The following is an 18,951-nucleotide window of genomic DNA, read 5'->3' as shown; positions in this document are numbered from 1 at the left end:
AGGGAATAGAATATCTGAAACAATTTGAAATAAAGACCAAATTTTTTGAGCTTCTTCACCAAATTTCAAGTCTTACTAGTTAATATATTGTAGTGGGGGCATAAAGATGGAGATCAAGTTTAACGGAATGGAATAGAGAAACAAGAAGTGGGGGCCTGGGTGGCTCAGTCAGTTAAAGGTCCAATTTCAGCTCAGGTCATGATCTTGCTGTTCCCAAGTTCAAGCCTCACGTTGGGCTCTGTGCTGACAGGTCAGTGCCTGGAGTTTGTTTCAGATTCTGTGTCTCCTTCTCTTTCTCTCTGCCCCTCCCCCACTTGTGTTCTGTCTCTCTCTCAAAAATAAATAAACATTAAAAATTTGAAAAAAAAGAAACAAGTACACTCACACACATTTATGTTCAATTAAATCTCAAAAAGTATTTTAGTAATTCAATGGAAAGAGATATTCTTTTCACCAAATGATGTTGGAACAATTACATAGCTATAAGGGGAAAAAGAATCACTATATTCTACATATAAAACTAAAATTATACTGTATGTTAACTAAGTACAATTTGAATAAAAATGTAAAAAATGCCAAATCACTATTTTATGGAATACACACATAAAATAAATAAAATGGGAATTTAGACATAAATTTAAGATGTGAAATTATTAAATTTCTGTGAAAAGAGATAAAATTTTGTGACATGGGATTCAGGAAAGACTTCTTTTTTTCTTTTTTAATTTTTTTAAATTTTTTTGTTTATTTTTGAGACAGAGAGAGACAGACCATGAGCAGGGAAGGAGCAGAGAGAGAGGGAGACAGAATCAGAAGCAGGCTCCAGGCTCCGAGCTGTCAGCACAGAACCTGACGCGGAGCTCAAACTCACGGACTGTGAAATCATGACCTGAGCTGAAGTCAGATGCCCAACTGACCGAGCCACTCAGGTGCCCCACAGGAAAGATTTCTTAAGCAAGAAACAATACTATAAAAGAGAAAGGAAACCTACTTTTGAAAGATCAAATGGAGTTGTTAATGGGATTGATTCCTTGATTTCTCTTTTTGCTGCTTCATTATTGATGTATAGAAATGCAACAGATTACTCTTTATTGATTTTATATCATGTGAGTTTGCTGAATTCATGTATCCATTCTAGAATTTTTGGGATGGACTCTTTCAGGTTTTCTACATAGAATATCATGTCATCTGCAAAGAGTGAAAGTTTGCTTCTTCTTTGCCAATTTGTATACATTTTGTTTCTTTGTGTTGTCGGATTGCTGAGACTAGGATATCCAGTACTATGTTGAACACCAATGGTGAAAGTGAGCATCCTTGTAGTTTTGACTTTAAGGGGAAAACTCTCAGATTTTCCCCACTGAAGATGATATTAACTGTGGGTCTTTCATATATGGCCTTTATGATGTTGAAGTATTTTCCTTCTGTCCTTACTTTCTTGAGAGTTTTTATTAAGAAAGGATGCTGTATTTTGTCAAATGCTTTTTGTGCGTCTATTGACAGAATCATATGGTTCTTATCCTTTCTATAATTAATGTAGTGTATCACGTTCATTGATTTGTGAATATTGAACCAGCCCTGAAACACAGGAATAAATCCCACTTGATCATGGTGAATAATTCTTTTAATGTACTGTTAAATTCGATTTGCTAGTATCCTGTTGAAGATTTTTTCACCTAGGTTCATCAGGGATATTGACCTTAATTCTCCTTTTCAGTGGGGTCTTTGTCTGGTTTTGGAATCAAGCTAAAGCTGGTTTTGTAGAATGAGTTTGGAACTTTTACTTACATTTCTGTATTTTGGAACAGTTTGAGAAGAATAGGTATTAACTCTTCTTTAAATGTCTGGTAGAATTCCCCTGGAAAGCCATCTGACCCAGGACTCTTGCTTGTGGGGAGATTTTTGATAACTGATTAGTCAATTTCTTTGCGGGTTATGGGTCTGTTCAAATTTTTTATTTCTTCCTGTCTCAGTTTTGGTAGTTTGTATGTTTCTAGGAGTTTATCCATTTCTTCCAGATTACTGAATTTGTTGGCATATAATTTTTCATATTCTAATTGTTTATATATCTACGGTGTTGGTTGAGATTTCTTTCATTCATGATGTTATCTCTTTGGGTCCATTCTCTCTCTCTCTCTCTCTCTCTCTCTCTCTCTCTCTCTTTCTCTCTCTCTCTCTCCGTTTCTCTCTCTTTTACTTTTTTAATAAGTCTGGCTTTGGGTTTATCAATTTTGTAAATTATTTCAACTAACCAGCTCTTAGTTTTGTGGATTTGTTCTACTGTGTTTTCTGTTTGTTTATATATCTGTTCTACTGTGTTTTCTATTGTTTATATATCATTCATTTCTGCTCTAATCTTTATTATTTTCTTTCTCCTGCTGGATTTAGGCTTTATTTACTGTTCTTTTTCTAGCTTCTTTAGGTGTAAGGTTAGATTGTGTATTTGGTGGCACAAAAACAGACACGTAGACCAATGGAATAGAATAGAAACCCCAGAACTAGACCCACAAACGGATGGCCAACTCATCTTTGACAAAGCAGTAAAGAACATCCAATGGAAAAAAGACAGCCTCTTTAACAAATGGTGGTGGGAGAACTGGACAGCAACATGCAGAAGGTTGAAACTAGACCACTTTCTCACACCATTCACAAAAATAAACTCAAAATGGATAAAGGACCTAAATGTGAGACAGGAAACCATCAAAACCTTAGAGGAGAAAGCAGGAAAAGACCTCTCTGACCTCAGCCGTAGCAATCTCTTACTCGACACATCCCCAAAGGCAAGGGAATTAAAAGCAAAAGTGAATTACTGGGACCTTATGAAGATAAAAAGCTTCTGCACAGCAAAGGAAACAAACAACAAAACTAAAAGGCAACCAATGGAATGGGAAAAGATATTCGCAAATGACATATCAGACAAAGGGCTAGTATCCAAAATCTATAAAGAGCTCACCAAACTCCACACCCAAAAAACAAATAACCCAGTGAAGAAATGGGCAGAAAACATGAATAGACACTTCTCTAAAGAAGACATCCGGATGGCCAACAGGCACATGAAAAGATGTTCAGCGTCGCTCCTTATCAGGGAAATACAAATCAAAACCACACTCAGGTATCACCTCACGCCAGTCAGAGTGGCCAAAATGAACAAATCAGGAGACTATAGATGCTGGTGAGGATGTGGAGAAACGGGAACCCTCTTGCACTGTTGGTGGGAATGCAAAGTGGTGCAGCCGCTCTGGAAAGCAGTGTGGAGGTTCCTCAGAAAATTAAAAATAGACCTACCCTATGACCCAGCAATAGCACTGCTAGGAATTTATCCAAGGGATACAGGAGTACTGATGCATAGGGGCACTTGTACCCCAATGTTCATAGCAGCACTCTCAACAATAGCCAAATTATGGAAAGAGCCTAAATGTCCATCAACTGATGAATGGATAAAGAAATTGTGGTTTATATACACAATGGAATATTACATGGCAATGAGAAAAAATGAAATATGGCCTTTTGTAGCAACGTGGATGGAACTGGAGAGTGTGATGCTAAGTGAAATAAGCCATACAGAGAAAGACAGATACCATATGGTTTCACTCTTATGTGGATCCTGAGAAACTTAACAGGAACCCATGGGGGAGGGGAAGAAAAAAAAAAAAGAGGTTAGAGTGGGAGAGAGCCAAAGCATAAGAGACTGTTAAAAACTGAGAACAAACTGAGGGTTGATGGGGGTGGGAGGGAGGAGAGGGTGGGTGATGGGTATTGAGGAGGGCACCTTTTGGGATGAGCACTGGGTGTTGTATGGAAACCAATTTGTCAATAAATTTCATAAAAAAAACTTTATAAAAATAAAATTTGAATTTTATATAAAAAAATAAATTAAAAAAATAAAATCAGAAAATGCAAAAGCAAAAAAAAAAAAAAAAGATTGTGTATTTGGGAACTTTCTTGTTTCTTGAGATAGGCCTGAATCACAATATACTTTCCTTTGTTGCATCCCAAACAGTTTGCACTGTTGTGTTTTCATTTTCATTGATTTCCATGCATTTTTTTAAGTTCTTCTTTAATTTCATGGTTAACCCATTCATTCTTTAGTAGGATGTTTTTTAACCTCCATGTATTTGAGGGCTTTCCAATTTTTTTCTTGTGGTTGACCTCAATTTTCATAGCATTGTAATCTGAAAATATGCACGGTATGACCTCAATCTTTTTGTACCTGTTGAGGGGTGATTTGTGATCTATTCTGGAGAATGTGCCATGCACACTTGAGAATAATGTGTATTCTGCTGTTTTAGGGTAAACACTCTGAATATCTTTGTTAGTTCCATCCCATGCAATGTGTCATTCAAAGCTATTGTTTCCTTATTGATTTTCCGCTTAGGTGATCTGCCCAATCCTATAAATGGGGTATTAAAGTCCCCTGCTACTATTGTATTGTTATCAATGTATTTCTTTATGTTTGTGATTAATCAATTTATATATTTTGGTCTTGCCAAGTTAGGGGAATAAGTATTTACAATTGTTAGATCCTCTTGATGGATAAACCCCTCAGTCATGATATATATAATGCCCCTCTTTATCTCTTGTTAGAGTCTTTGCCCTAAAATCTAGTTTTTCTGATATAAGCATGTCTACTCTGGCTTTCTTTTGACATCCATTAGCATGATAGATGGATGCTTTCAATCTGCAGGTGTCTTTAGGTCTAAGATGAGTGTCCTATAGGTAATATATAGATGGATCTTGTCTCTTTATCCATTCTGATACACTGTGTCTTTTGATTGGAGCATTTAGTCCACTTACATTCAAAGTGATTATTGAAAGATATGAATTTAGTGCCTTTATGTTACCTGTAAAGATGGTATTTCTGGTAATGTTCTCTGGTCTTTTGCAGTCTTTGAAAAAAAAATGAAATGGAATTAATCAGTATCAAAGACATTTGTTCTTAAAAAGACAAAGCTAAAAATGATAAGCCATTGATGGGGAAAAATTTTTAAATCATATACCAACAAATGGCTTATACCTAGAGCATATATAGAATTCTTATGCTTCAAACTTAAAAAAAAAATCAACTTTACCCATATTGGGGAAAGTTTCAATATTCACTGTGAAAAAGAAGATAAATGAGTGGTCAATAAGCATAACAATATAATTAATTATCAGACAATGAAAATAAAACATAATTAGATACACTATACAGACACTAGAATGTTTAACTTATGGAAAGTTAGTAAGGTACTTAATAGGAGACAAAGAAGTTTTTCATGCAAAAAAAAATACTAGGAATATAGATGGTATTCTGACAATTTTTACATACAGCATCTGAAAGAAAGCTTAGAGAATTTAATATTTTCATGATTTTAAGGTAAGCAAAACTTTATGAAGTAAAGCCCTAAAATGATTTGGATAAATTGGACTTTATTCATATTATAAATCCTATCAATAATTGGTGCTTTAATAAAGTGGAAACAGAAGTGACTGACTGGGAAAAGATATTTACACTTTACATATATGGCAATACCTTTTTATCCACAATATGTAAAAGTTACTACAAATCTATATTGTGTAGAAGATATTCAAACGAGCAGTACACATACCAAACAACGTTTAACATTAATCATATAAGAAATAAAAACTTAAAAAGATACTATACAACCGCCAGAATACATTATGTTAAAAAAACAGAAAATGCCAGATCTGGCAAGGATTTGTAACAATTGCTGTGAATAGGAATTGGTACAATCACTTTAGCAAATTCTTGGCCATATCATGAAATATAATGTGATAATTTATGACCTATCAGTTCCATACCTAGCAATATACAAAACGAAAAAGCAAGTGCTAATGGTTTCCAAAATACTTGTATTATATAATAGCTCCAAATTGGAAATAATCTAAATATCCTTCAGTCATAGAATGGTTATCTAAACTGTGTTCTATTAAAAAAAAATGGAGGGGCACCTGGGTGGTGCAGTCGGTTAAGCGTCGGACTTCAGCCAGGTCATGATCTCGCAGTCCGTGAGTTCGAGCCCCGCATCAGGCTCTGGGCTGATGGCTCAGAGCCTGGAGCCTGCTTCGGATTCTGTGTCTCCCTCTCTCTCTGCCCCTCCCCTGTTCATGCTCTGTCTCTCTCTGTCCCAAAAGTAAATAAACGTTGAAAAAAAAAATGGAGTTTATACAACAATAAAATGTGACTATTAATAGGTGCAAAAAACATATGAATCTCAAACACAGAAACAGGAAAACATAATAAATTTTTGACAGAGTGAAAAAATAGTGTTTTTTTTGTCATAAGATGAGGGAAGAAATCAGTATTTGAATTATATTTGTAATAACATATTATTAGTTAATAATTAGGATTAATTAAGTAGTAAAATTTTAAAATTATAATGCTTAAAAGTGAAACAAAATTGGGAGTTTTGACAGAAAAAGTTGTGATGATATTTTATATCATTTTATACTCACAACTTTTGTTTTCATATGCATGTATTCTGCCTGTAATAATGAAAATTAATATATGTATATATTCAGCCTATAGATAATTATTTGCATAGAAACTAACCAGGAAATATCTATACCAAAATGTTAAAAGTATATTCTTTTCTCTTTTGTTTTTAATTTTTTTAAATATTTATTTATTTTTGAGAGAAAGAGAGAGAGAGAATAAGCTAGGGAAGGAAAGAGATAGAGGGACAGAGAGAATCCCAAGCAGACTCTACGCTGTCAGCACAGAGCTAAAGTAGGGCTCAATCTCACAAAATATGAGGTCATGACCTGAGCCAAAATCAAGATTTAGACAACTAACTGACTGAGCCACCCATAGGCCCCAAAAGAATATTCTTTAATAAAAGATTTAACTGATAAGATGTTAATAAAATTGAAAGTTTTATTTTATAAAAATTCATGGTATCATTTCCAAAGTACTAATTGCATCTACAATATTAAAAATAAATTTTTTTTCAACGTTTATTTTTTTTTGGGACAGAGAGAGACAGAGCATGAATGGGGGAGGGGCAGAGAGAGAGGGAGACACAGAATCGGAAACAGGCTCCAGGCTCTGAGCCATCAGCCCAGAGCCCGACGCGGGGCTCAAACTCACGGACCGCGAGATCGTGACCTGGCTGAAGTCGGACGCTTAACCGACTGCGCCACCCAGGCGCCCCTTAAAAATAAATTAATAATTAAATTTTGGAACATAATGTTTCAATCAACAAACCAATATAACCTGTTAATTAAATCAACTGTACAATGAAAAATGAACTTGAAAATTGAATATTGAATTGAATTCAATACAAACTGAAAAATGGGCTCAAACTTTATGATTCAGCAGCTATTTTCTAAAGTAACCTTTGTTAGGAAAAAGAGTCATAAATTTATATTAATACTTCTATATGCTCAACATCACATTTTCCACCTAATTTTCAAAATAATGCCAAGATTTATATATCATTATCTACATTTATTAATAAAGGATAGATAATAAGAAAGACAATAATTTTCTAAAAATTATAAACAGGATTGTTGGTTGAACAACATTTGAAAGCATAAAATTCTATTCTGTAAACACATGATTCCTCATATATCAACTAATTCTAGTTTTTTCTTTCTTTCTAATATATTCATTTGCGCAAAGAATTTTTTTTCTGTTTTTATAACAACACAAAATCAAGAGCAGAATTAAACAGTATTTGGATATTTTAGAGAAAATTAAACCATTATTTAAAACAGTTTTTGGCTGAAAGTTTGTCTAGGATTAAATCGGTAAAAAAAAAAAAGTGTCACAGTTTCAAAAGCCAACGTTGTTTTTTTGTTGTTTTTTAATTTTTTAATGTTTATTGGTTTGAGAGAGAGAGCGTGAGTGGGGGAAGGGAGAGAGAAAGAGAGAGAGGGGAGACACAGAATCCAAAACAGGCTCCATGCTCCCAAGACATCAGCACAGAGCCCTACATGGGGCTTGAGCCCACAACCTGTGAGATAATGACTTGAGCCTAAGTCCGATGCTTAACCGACTGAACCACCCAGGCGGCCCAAAAGCGAGTGTTGTTTTAAAAAATATCCGATGGTCCCTATGCTTATAGAACAAAACCTAAAATCCTCATCTTGATGTTTGATGCGGTACCCCTAAAATTAACCCTTTCTGTCTATACCTGATGCCACTTGCCTGGTATTTTTTACTCTTTTTGCAGTTAAGACTTCTCGTTGCTCAAGTCATATCACACTGATGTCTGCATCTCCTCTTGGTTTGCATTTACCAAATAAAAGTTACCTTATTTCTTTTCTTTTTTTTTTTTTTTACTGTGTCAAATTCTTGCCATACTTAAAAGCCTAAGTAACCAGAACAGCACCTATTATATCCAAGGCACTTATACTTATCTTCACTTGTTTAAATTTTGCCTCTTGAAATAAACTAAACTTCTTAAAGGAAGAGACATTGATTTTCTTATTCCATCCCCAACTTACATTCCTAGGACCCAGTCAGTGTCTAACACAAGGTTCCCAGCCTATAAGTAGGTGTTGAATAGAAAAATGAAATTTCTCATTTACTTCACAACGTCTTGAAGCTACACTGATTTTTCCTTTACCATTATCCTATTTCCTTTAACATTCGTATCACAGAGTTTAGTGTTTTGTGAAATAAAGTGCAATCTAGCTTTGTGAAATCTTAGCTACTTAAATCTTCTTAGATATTTTAAATTCTTTGGGGAGCATATCAGTCTATGTCATAAAGCATACTGAAATGTTATAAAACCATATGCTGGAGGAAATATGTGGAAAAGCAAATCTGAGCAAAAGCTAATTTTTAATGTATAAGGAGTTCATACAAATTGACTTCAATAAATAATGTTTTAGAAAATACACTTCAGGTGGCTGTCAGTTGAGCGTCTGACTTCAGCTCAGGTCATGGTCTCATGGTTTGTGAGTTCGAGCCCCGTGTCAGGCTTTGTGCTGACAGTTCATGCCGGAAGCCTGCTTCAGATTCGGTGTCTCCCTCTCTCCCTGTCCCTCCCCTGTTGCCACTCTGTCTCACTCTCTCTCAAAAATAAATAAACATTAAAAAATTAATTAAAAAAGGAAAATGCATTTCAAATAATAAAAATGGCAAATGACTAATATACACATAAAGATAAAACATTAACCTTATTAGAAATGAAAGAAACACAAAAGGAAATATACACTGGATAAAATTTCCTTCTGAAAAAAAATATTTTTAATTAATAAGGTCATACACATACTTTGTTCTATTGGTTACATATTTAAGATCATAATCTAAGTGAAAATCATAAATTTAGATTAAAATTTATTTAGAGTAATGCTTACTATAGAATGTTTTATAGTAGTGAAAAAGTGGGTACAATCTAAATGTCTAAAAACAAGGAAATACATAATTAAATTAAATAAACGATTATGTGGTTTTATAAAATAAGAATGTTGAAGACTATTTTATTGCCCTGATAAGTGTTCATTTTGACTTCTTATTTTCATAAGCAGGGTGTGCATATGGTGAAAGAAATTTGTTCAATTGTATGAATATTGATAATTGTCATTTTCTTATTTAAAATTTCCTGCAGTCTCAGGGGCACATGGAGGACACATTCAGTACAGCATGCAACTCTTGATCTCAGAGTTATGAGTTTGAGCCCCATGTTGGGTGTAGAGATTACTTAAAATTTCCTACATTCTTGACTTTCTTCTTAAAAGTAAAATTTGTTGCTTTTAACATACATACATATACCCAGAAAGAAGGTATCCAGGAAGATTTTCACATCTGATCTCTCTCCGGAAGATGATGTACTAGGCGACACATTTATGTATTATCTTTCCTATTAATAGCATCTATACTCATAAAGTTTCCATGCTGGAATATGAACATATAATCTGGACATCATGTCCGAGTGACATCAACCATTCCCATCACCAATTAATTTCACTCAATCTGAATTTGTATTCACCAATTTTGTGATTATAATCCATCTTCCAATTTAGATATACTTACATAAATGGAATCCATGGTTTTATGTGTTAGTTCCTGGATGCGTTGTCTCATATAAATGATTGTCATTTGGGCTTTATATACCATTGTTTATGAACTAAGTGGATAGAAGCATGTGAAATGGATGTGAAATGTCTCTGAAAAATAGATTAGTTATGGTGGGTTAACCAAAAAAATATCTTGGTTTACCAAACAGCCCTAGGTTTTTGTAAATTCACCATATGTAAGCATATGTCACATATATCCTATATGTATAAAATATATGTATCTTTACATTTAAAAAAAGATTCCAAAGCCAATCAGTTTTTTTTCTCTTTTTTTAATATCCTCCTCCATTCAAATTCCCAAATGTAATGTAACAAAATCATTAACCATGTGGGCTTTGGAGCTCTGCTTCTCGAGTTTTGAACCTGGTCACTTTACCTACCATAGGCAAATTACTTCATTTCTTTGTGTCTCAGTGCTTTTTCCATGTAAGATCAGCTAATAATGTTGCCTAAATCACAGTGCTGTGAAAAGAGTAAAAGAATTAGTAGGTGCCAGCATCTCAGAATGAGAACAAATGCACAAATATAGACGAGATACAGGTTGTTTTTACAATCATTATTATTATATTCTCCTTTCCTCAGATTATTTTGTTCAGTTGGTTGGTTGGGTTTGTTGTTGTTGTTGTTGTTGTTGTTGTTTTTGTTTTAGTAATATTTGTGTATATTTAGTGTATATTTGTGTATATTTACTGTTCACTTTTTTCAGGGTAGTATAATGGCCTTTTTATTTCTTCATATAGGTTTTTTGATCACTTACCTACCGCAATGATTTGTACATAAGGGTCTTTATCAATACCTGTAAGACAATGGACAAGTAGTTTAAAGACTACACACTTAAATAAGGCATATGACAAGCTTTTGATAAATGATTATTTACAAGCTCAATATTCTTATTTTATTGATACTTATGAGGATCTAGTATTTGTAGAATTATTATTTTTTGTTTGGATAATTGGTAAATTGTGTCTTTTCTCTTTTCATTAAGAAATATGATAAAAAACAGGGAGGCAAACCATAAGAGATTCTTTCAACGTTTATTTATTTTTGGGACAGAGAGAGACAGAGCATGAACGGGGGAGGGGAAGAGAGGGAAGGAGACACAGAACCGGAAACAGGCTCCAGGCTCTGAGCCATCAGCCCAGAGCCTGACGCGGGGCTCGAACTCACGGACCGCGAGATCGTGACCTGGCTGAAGTGGGACGCTTAACGACTGCGCCACCCAGGCGCCCCATGAGAGAGTCTTAACTATACACAACAAACTGAGGGTTGCTGGGTGGAAAGTGAGTGGGAGGTGGGGTAAATGGGTGATGAGCTTTCAGAAGTGCACTTGTGATGAGCACTGGGTGTTGCATGTAAGTGATTGGTTTCTACTCCTGAAACCAATGCTACTTGAATGTTAATTCATGTGTTAATTAACTTGAATTTAAATCAAAATTGTTAAAAGAATAAAAAAGATTTCCAAAACGATGGTTATTTATGCATCCAATAATTATACAGACATTTTGTGTTAAATACAAAATCTCATGGATTAGAAATTGGATGAATGACAGCCACTTATGTTTGAGGAGTAACTTAAAAGAATATGTATTTATGGGATATGGTGGTAGAAAGTGGTACTTTTTAAAATCTTTTTTGTGTTTTCGAAGAATATTAATTTATTTATTTTTGAGAGAGAGAGACAGAGAGAGAGAGAGAGATGGAGAGGGAGAGACAAAATCCAAAGCAAGTTCCAAGCTCTGAGCTGTCAGCACAGAGCCTGACACGAGGCTCAAACTCACAAACTGTGAGATCACTACCTGAGCCTAAGTCAGACACTTAACTGACTGAGCCACCCAGGTGCCCTGAAAATGGTACTTTTGAATGACTAGTTTGTAGTCTGCCATATAGAATTTTTATTATTGAATTTGTATGCGGGGAATGTAACTTTAAAGCTTATTTTCATAGATAACTCTAAACCACTAATATGTGCCAAAACAATTTCTGGATCCTAAAGGAAATATTAATGTTATTAAATCAGTGTTAAGTCAGTTGTGTTGATTTTTAGCAGTCCAGAGTCTTAGATAACTAATAGTTTTGGACGGCATATTACTATATTCAAGAAATGGTTCCATTTACCAAAAATTACTTATATACTAGTCATGTTGGTAACAGAGTTGACTAAATACAATCTAATGGCTGTGCAGACCAACTCTGATTAGTGATTTACATGTTCAAATTCAACAAAAGGGCAATCTACCACCAGTGAGCAGTTCAATTGCATAAATAGAAATGAAAAGGAAATATAAATTACCCTGAACAATTTGAACCACTGGAAAATAATATTAGCATACAAAACATTCTAATTATCTCACTCAAGGCAAATTTATTTTAGAGCATGTGCTAAACACAAAATGCTAGCAGGTTTTTATTTTTTTTAATGCCAATTATAGCAGATTACCTTTTAGCCATTATAGTTTATTATTTCCAATTCTTGGCTTTTCTTTCTCCTTTGGATTTAGACTTAATATTTTTACTTAAATACATTTATGTCATTTGCATCCTAATTGGGTTTTCTGAACTATCTTTATATTATATAACATATATTACTCAGCTTGATTGTGTTTTAAATGTATTTTGTAGCATTAACTCCTCCCATGGTGATCTAGAAATTGTATTAGAAAAGTAAGCTAATGCAGTGTTTCTCAAATAGTGTTTCATCATACACTACTTCTGTGCTATATTAATAGCCATTCTAAAGAATGAGGCATTCCATGGTCAAATAACTTTGAAAGACTGGAAGTTAAACAAAGTATACAGATGGGCATGTGTTGACTCAGAACACTGCAATCCGCTGGAAATTTATAAGGTCTATGTGCTTGTGCATTGTATTGTGTCTTTCAGTCATGTGTGTGATGGTGTATTTTGTGGAGATAGTGTACACTGTAGCATGTTTAAATGCTGATTGAGGGGGATTTTGATTTGGGGATGAATCAAATTTTGCTTCGGTATTTCAAGGGATGTACTACGCTATCGAAGAAAGTTGTTGGCTGAAGACTACAGCTTGGGGCTTTTGTGTTGGTTCTTCCTTCTCTTCTCTCATCTACTAAGACCTTTTTCCATTTTTTAACCCCAACTTTCCTCTTTTCTGATTTCAGGCTTGAGACTCCAACATCCGCTTTTCCCATTTGCTCCCCCCCCCCGCAAATTTATTTTATATTTCTAAATTGTCTTTACTATCGACCTTTGATGTTGTAATTACTTTGCTAGAAAAAGAATGGAAATATGTGGAACTTAGAATCAGGAATGTCTGAGTTCAAGTTCTTGCAAAAATAAGCCCTATCTGTGTCTGCCACAATTCAAGGCTCAATTCAGGGCTCAATTTTTTGTTGCTTCCACCAATCTATCTGTAGAATACCATGAATTATGCCCAGAAGCATCAGCATGTAAGGAAGTGTTTCGGTCACAGTAAAGCAAGACCACAAATAAATACATAACTACATAAATACTAATTTAAAATTATTTGATTTTGGGGCGCCTGGGTGGCGCAGTCGGTTAAGCGTCCGACTTCAGCCAGGTCACGATCTCGCGGTCCGTGAGTTCGAGCCCCGCGTCAGGCTCTGGGCTGATGGCTCAGAGCCTGGAGCCTGTTTCCGATTCTGTGTCTCCCTCTCTCTCTGCCCCTCCCCCGCTCATGCTCTGTCTCTCTCTGTCCCAAAAATAAATAAAAACGTTGAAAAAAAAAAATTTAAAAATAAATAAATAAATAAATAAAATTATTTGATTTTAGTATTACAAACTAGTGACTAGCTTGATATAGTGGTCATGGAATATTCAAATTTTATTCAAATTCCTTCTTTATTTTAGGATTTATGTTGTTATTGTCTTCAATTCCATAAAGGAAAGTGATCCATCACTTTTTTAAATTAAATTTTGGTTAACATGTAACACAGGAGTAGAAGTAACAGTCAGTGGTTCATCACTTACATACAACACCTAGTGCTCATCACAAATGCCCTCCTTAATACCCATTGCCCATCTAGCCCATCTCTCACCCACCTCCCTCCATAAACCCTCAAGTTGTTCTATTGCTAAGAGATTTTTGTGGTTTGTTTCCTTCTCTTCTTTTTTTTTTCTCCCTCTTCCCATATGTTCATCTGTTTTGTTTCTTAAATTTCACATATGAGTGAAATCGTATAGAATTTGTCTTTTTCTGATTCACTTATTTTACTTAGTATAATACATTCTAGTTCTGTCCACATCATTGCAAATGGTAAGTTTTCATTCTTTCTGATGGCTGAGTAATATTCCATGGTATATATAAGCCACATGTTCTTTATCCATTCATAAGTTGATGGACATTCGGGCTATCTCCATAGTTTGGCTATTGCCGATAATGCTTCTATACATTGGGGTGCACGTACCCCTTTGAACCTGTATTTTTGAATATGGGTAAATACATAACAGTGCTATTGCTGAATGTGGGGTAGTTTTATTTTTAGTTTTCTGAGGAAGCTGGAGCAACTTCTTACTAGACACATTGCTGAAGGCAAGAGAAACAAAAGCAAACATGAATTATTGGGACCTCATCAAGATAAAAGTCTTTTGCATAGTGAAGAAAACAATCAACAAAATTAAAAGGCAGCATACAGAATGGGGGAGGATGTTTGAAAATGATATATCTTATAAATGGTTAGTATCCAAAATATATACATAACTTATAAAACTCAACACCGAAAAACCAAACAGCCCAGTAAAGACATGGGGAAAAAAAACATGAATAGACACTTTTCCAAAGAAGACACCTGGATGGCTAGCCAGACATGAAGGGATGCTCAACATCACTCATTGCCAGGGAAATACAAATCAAAACCATGATGAGATACCACTTCACACCCGTGTGGTGCTAAAATTAACAGCACAAGAAACAACAGATATTGGTAAGGATGTGGAGGAAGGGTAACCTCTTGTGCTCTTGGTGGGAATGCAAACTGCTGCAGCCACTCTGGAGAACAGTCTGGAGGCTCCTCAGAAACTAAAAACACTCCGTCACTATTTAATTGCTGAGAACACTAACAATCTCAATCCAGCATTGCTGGGACCCTGTCTATAAATTGCACTTCATCTTTACTCTCTTTTTGTCCCCTGCATTTCTCCCCCTCTGCCTGGCACCTTGGTTTGGGAGAGGCCATCTTTGCCTTTCATCTAGAGGTACCTTAATCTCTTTCACAAGAATTCTCCAAGAATTTATTCCAAAGTTGGAATCATTTAAATCCCCTTAGGCCATGGTGGGGAGAGTAAGTGCTGAGATAAGGGGAAAGGAAAGGAAATATTAGCATGAAAATACGTATACACACATTAGTCAATATATGAAGCGATATTGTTTCCTCAGTTTCCTTTGACTGGGCATGTGATCCATTGGGAACGTCCTGCCTATATTTATGTCTGAGAGTCTATCTTCATTTAAAAATGCGCTCAAGTTAATTTCAGTAGGTACAGTAGATGCAGAACTCACTTATCTATATGATTTCTAACAGACCATCACATTCAATAGAAGTTAATTACATCATGAGGTCACTAGGATGATAAATACAGAATAATTAAGTTGAATGCATGTTTAGGTTTCAGATATCTCTGATATCACAGGTAGTTCTCAGCAGATGAGAAATTCTTATTTTATGAATATCAATAACTTTGCAAATTTCCAGAAGGTATGAACAAGTAACTAGAAGTATATGTCATTAGCATAATGTTTAATAATGTCTTAAAAGTCACTCATGACAAAAGATTTTAAATTCAGATAGGGTGATTAATGGAATTTTAGAATTAGAGGAACACTTTTAAGTAGTATACTCCAATCCCTCATTTTTGTGGAGATTTTTCTAACCTCATGTAGTAAGTTAAGATGCCATGATTGGGAGAAATTATATCAGTTAGCATTGTGCTACATTGTAAGTATAAAAATATGATGATAGTGGCTTGATCAAATAAATGGTAACAACCTAAAAGTAGCCAGTCTTATATCACTCAGGAATAGTTACTTGAGGGTGTTGTTTCCGGTATAGGCAGGCTATTTGTTTCTTTCTACAGGGCCACTCTTAGTATGTAACTTTCATCCTCATGGAACCAAGAGAGCCCATGCTCCTTTGAGTACCTTGTCCACATTCCAGGAAAGGTTAAATGAAAAATCAAAAGGGGCACCTGTGGCTCAGTCAGTTAAGGGTCTGACTTCGGCTCAGGACATGATCTCACGGTTTGTGAGTTCAAGGCCCACATCGAACCCACACTCTAACCACCTTATACTTTATCTTTTTTTCATCATCAATAACCTATAAAAATACTATTATTATTCTCAATTCACAATTAAGATATGACTTTAAGAGACTAAATGACAGATATGATGTGAGATAATACTAAAAAAATGAACCCTGGTCAATCTGACTCCAAAGTTCATGTTTGTAAACCATGGGATATCCTGCATATGTAGGTCATTGGTGAGTGGAAAAGCTCAGATTCTGGCTCTTTCGTTTGTAACTGTGCCCTATCCCAAGGCTGGTATGAAACTGTTAGTATGTTCATTTGAAATCTCTTTATAAGGTAAAATTTCAGCTACTTGGACATCATAAATTATTCATAGAAAATAAACCATTTAAACACACTACGGCTATCAATTATTTTTATATTCTTATTTAAGTTCCAATAAGGATAATAAATATAAATTTAATTTGATTATAAATTTAGATCAAGCATATAGATTAAAGAATGATAAGCTATAGACAGCTCAATTATGCTACAAAATGATCTGTTGCTTTGAATCATCACTTGAAATTAAATATAGCTTCTCCCCACATGGATTCTAAAAATCACACATTTTATTTCAAAAATGTAAGTTGTTTATTTTATCTTTTCACTATTTAAAAAGATTACATGGAATCTTTATTTGCAAATGTCATATTTATGCACAAAACTTTATCTGTCATTTTCTTGGTTTAGTTCCCTGAAGACAGAAGGTGGTATGTAAGCAACATGATCCTGGCCCACTGTGAAATTTGTTTATAATGAAAATAATTTTAGACACATTAGAAACTCTGAGTCTGTGAAGCTGCCAATGCATTTTTCCCCATATATTTGCAAAGAATATAAAAAGAAAAAAGAGGAACTTTCTCTATAGGGAATAAAAGGTAGGCTTGGCATTGTGATTTTCTTATATTTTAAATTGTGAATTAATTCATACTTAATATTAAAGAAAATATATACTCAGTATATATATATATATATATATATATATATATACTTATATATAAAATATATAACTAGTTTAAAAGTGTTAATATTTTACCATATTTAATTTAAGCCTTTTTAATTTTAAGCATGGAAAATATAGGTAAGCGCAAACATCTCTCTCAATCCTTTCTCAATATTTTTCTCCCCAAAAGAAAAACAGCAAAGCTAATTGTATCACTCCCACTATATTTGAATATATTCATTAAAACAGAAACTATAGTACCATTTAAGATTAAAATATGTCACAATTTTAACAATTTAATTACCAGAATCATATTGCACATATTTTTAAACAAATTGCTTATTTTTGTCAACATTATCTTTTCAGGATTCGTGTGTATGTGTTTTATTTAATTCAGCTGCTGAATAATATTTGATTATTTTGAATTTATTAATTTTAAATGCATTTATTCCTCTTTTAATGGACATTCCTGCTTGTCCATGATCTTAATTACAAACAATGCTTGGAACATTATTAAATTCCACTTTCGTAAGAATACAAACGAAGGTGCTGCTTCTCAAGTCTATGCTTCCTAGTTGATTAAAATAGTGAAACACAGGGGCCCCTGGGTGGTTCAGTTAGTTAAGCATTCTATCCTCAATTTCAACTCAGGTCATGATCTCATGGTTCCTGAGATTGAGCCCTACCTCGGGCTGACAGCATGGAGCCTACTTGAGATTCTCTCTCTCTCTCTCTCTCTCTCTCTCTCTCTCTCCCTCTCTCTCTTTCTCTCTCTCTCTCTCTGCCCCTCCCCTGCTCCCGCTCTCTTTTTCTGTCTCAGAATAAAAAAAAAAAAAAAACTTTAAAAAACAGTAGAACACAATTAGTCCTGAAAAGTGATTTTCACAGTTTTTAAGCTAGCATATATGAGTATTCCTAGACTGTCATACCCTTAAATTATGTTTGGTATTATCAGAGATTTTTCATTATTTGAATTTCTGGCTATGAAATAGCATATCTTTGATTCATAGGGATATAAACTTTTTCAATATTTATTGGAGATTCAAATTTTTCTTTTAAACTGACTTTTCATGTTCTTTGTATGTGTTTTCCTATTCACTTCCCTTTTTATTTTAGTTTTCTCAAAACTTTTCATAACATACAAATATATTTTTTTTAATATATGATGTAGATACCAGTTTTTAAGAGAGCTACAAATATTTTCCTCTATTCCAAGGCTTATATTTCAGCTTGTTGGTCTTTAATACAGTCAAACGTATCTGTGTTTTCCTTTTCCATGTGCACAAAACAAATATTCCTGACTTTTTCCATTTGCTAGAAGGGACCCTTCTGACCCCTTCTCCCCATATATAATACAGCACCTTGCCATTTACTGTACCCATTTAATATTCTTGGAAATATAAATATACGTAGCAAGGTTTTAGATGTGTGAAAATGACTGAACACACACTGCTTTTTTGAGTATCAACCTACATCTACGTATATTTCACAACTCTAATTATTAATGAAATTTCAATAATAAGGCAAAAAGGTATCCATGCACTGTGGGGCAAATATCAGTTGTCAACATCATGATCATTTTATCCTAATAGAGTATTCATAGGAAATAGGCTATATATTTTGTTAGACTTTCATATTTTAACAACTGAAAATTAACACAACTTAAAATTAATTAGGTGAGACATAGGAAAGCTCATCTCTTC

This window comes from Prionailurus viverrinus, chromosome C1 (assembly GCF_022837055.1).
Source record: "Prionailurus viverrinus isolate Anna chromosome C1, UM_Priviv_1.0, whole genome shotgun sequence".
Classification (NCBI taxonomy): domain Eukaryota; kingdom Metazoa; phylum Chordata; class Mammalia; order Carnivora; family Felidae; genus Prionailurus; species Prionailurus viverrinus.
The sequence above is the reverse complement of the archived record's forward strand: the minus strand, read 5'-3'. Positions refer to the sequence as shown.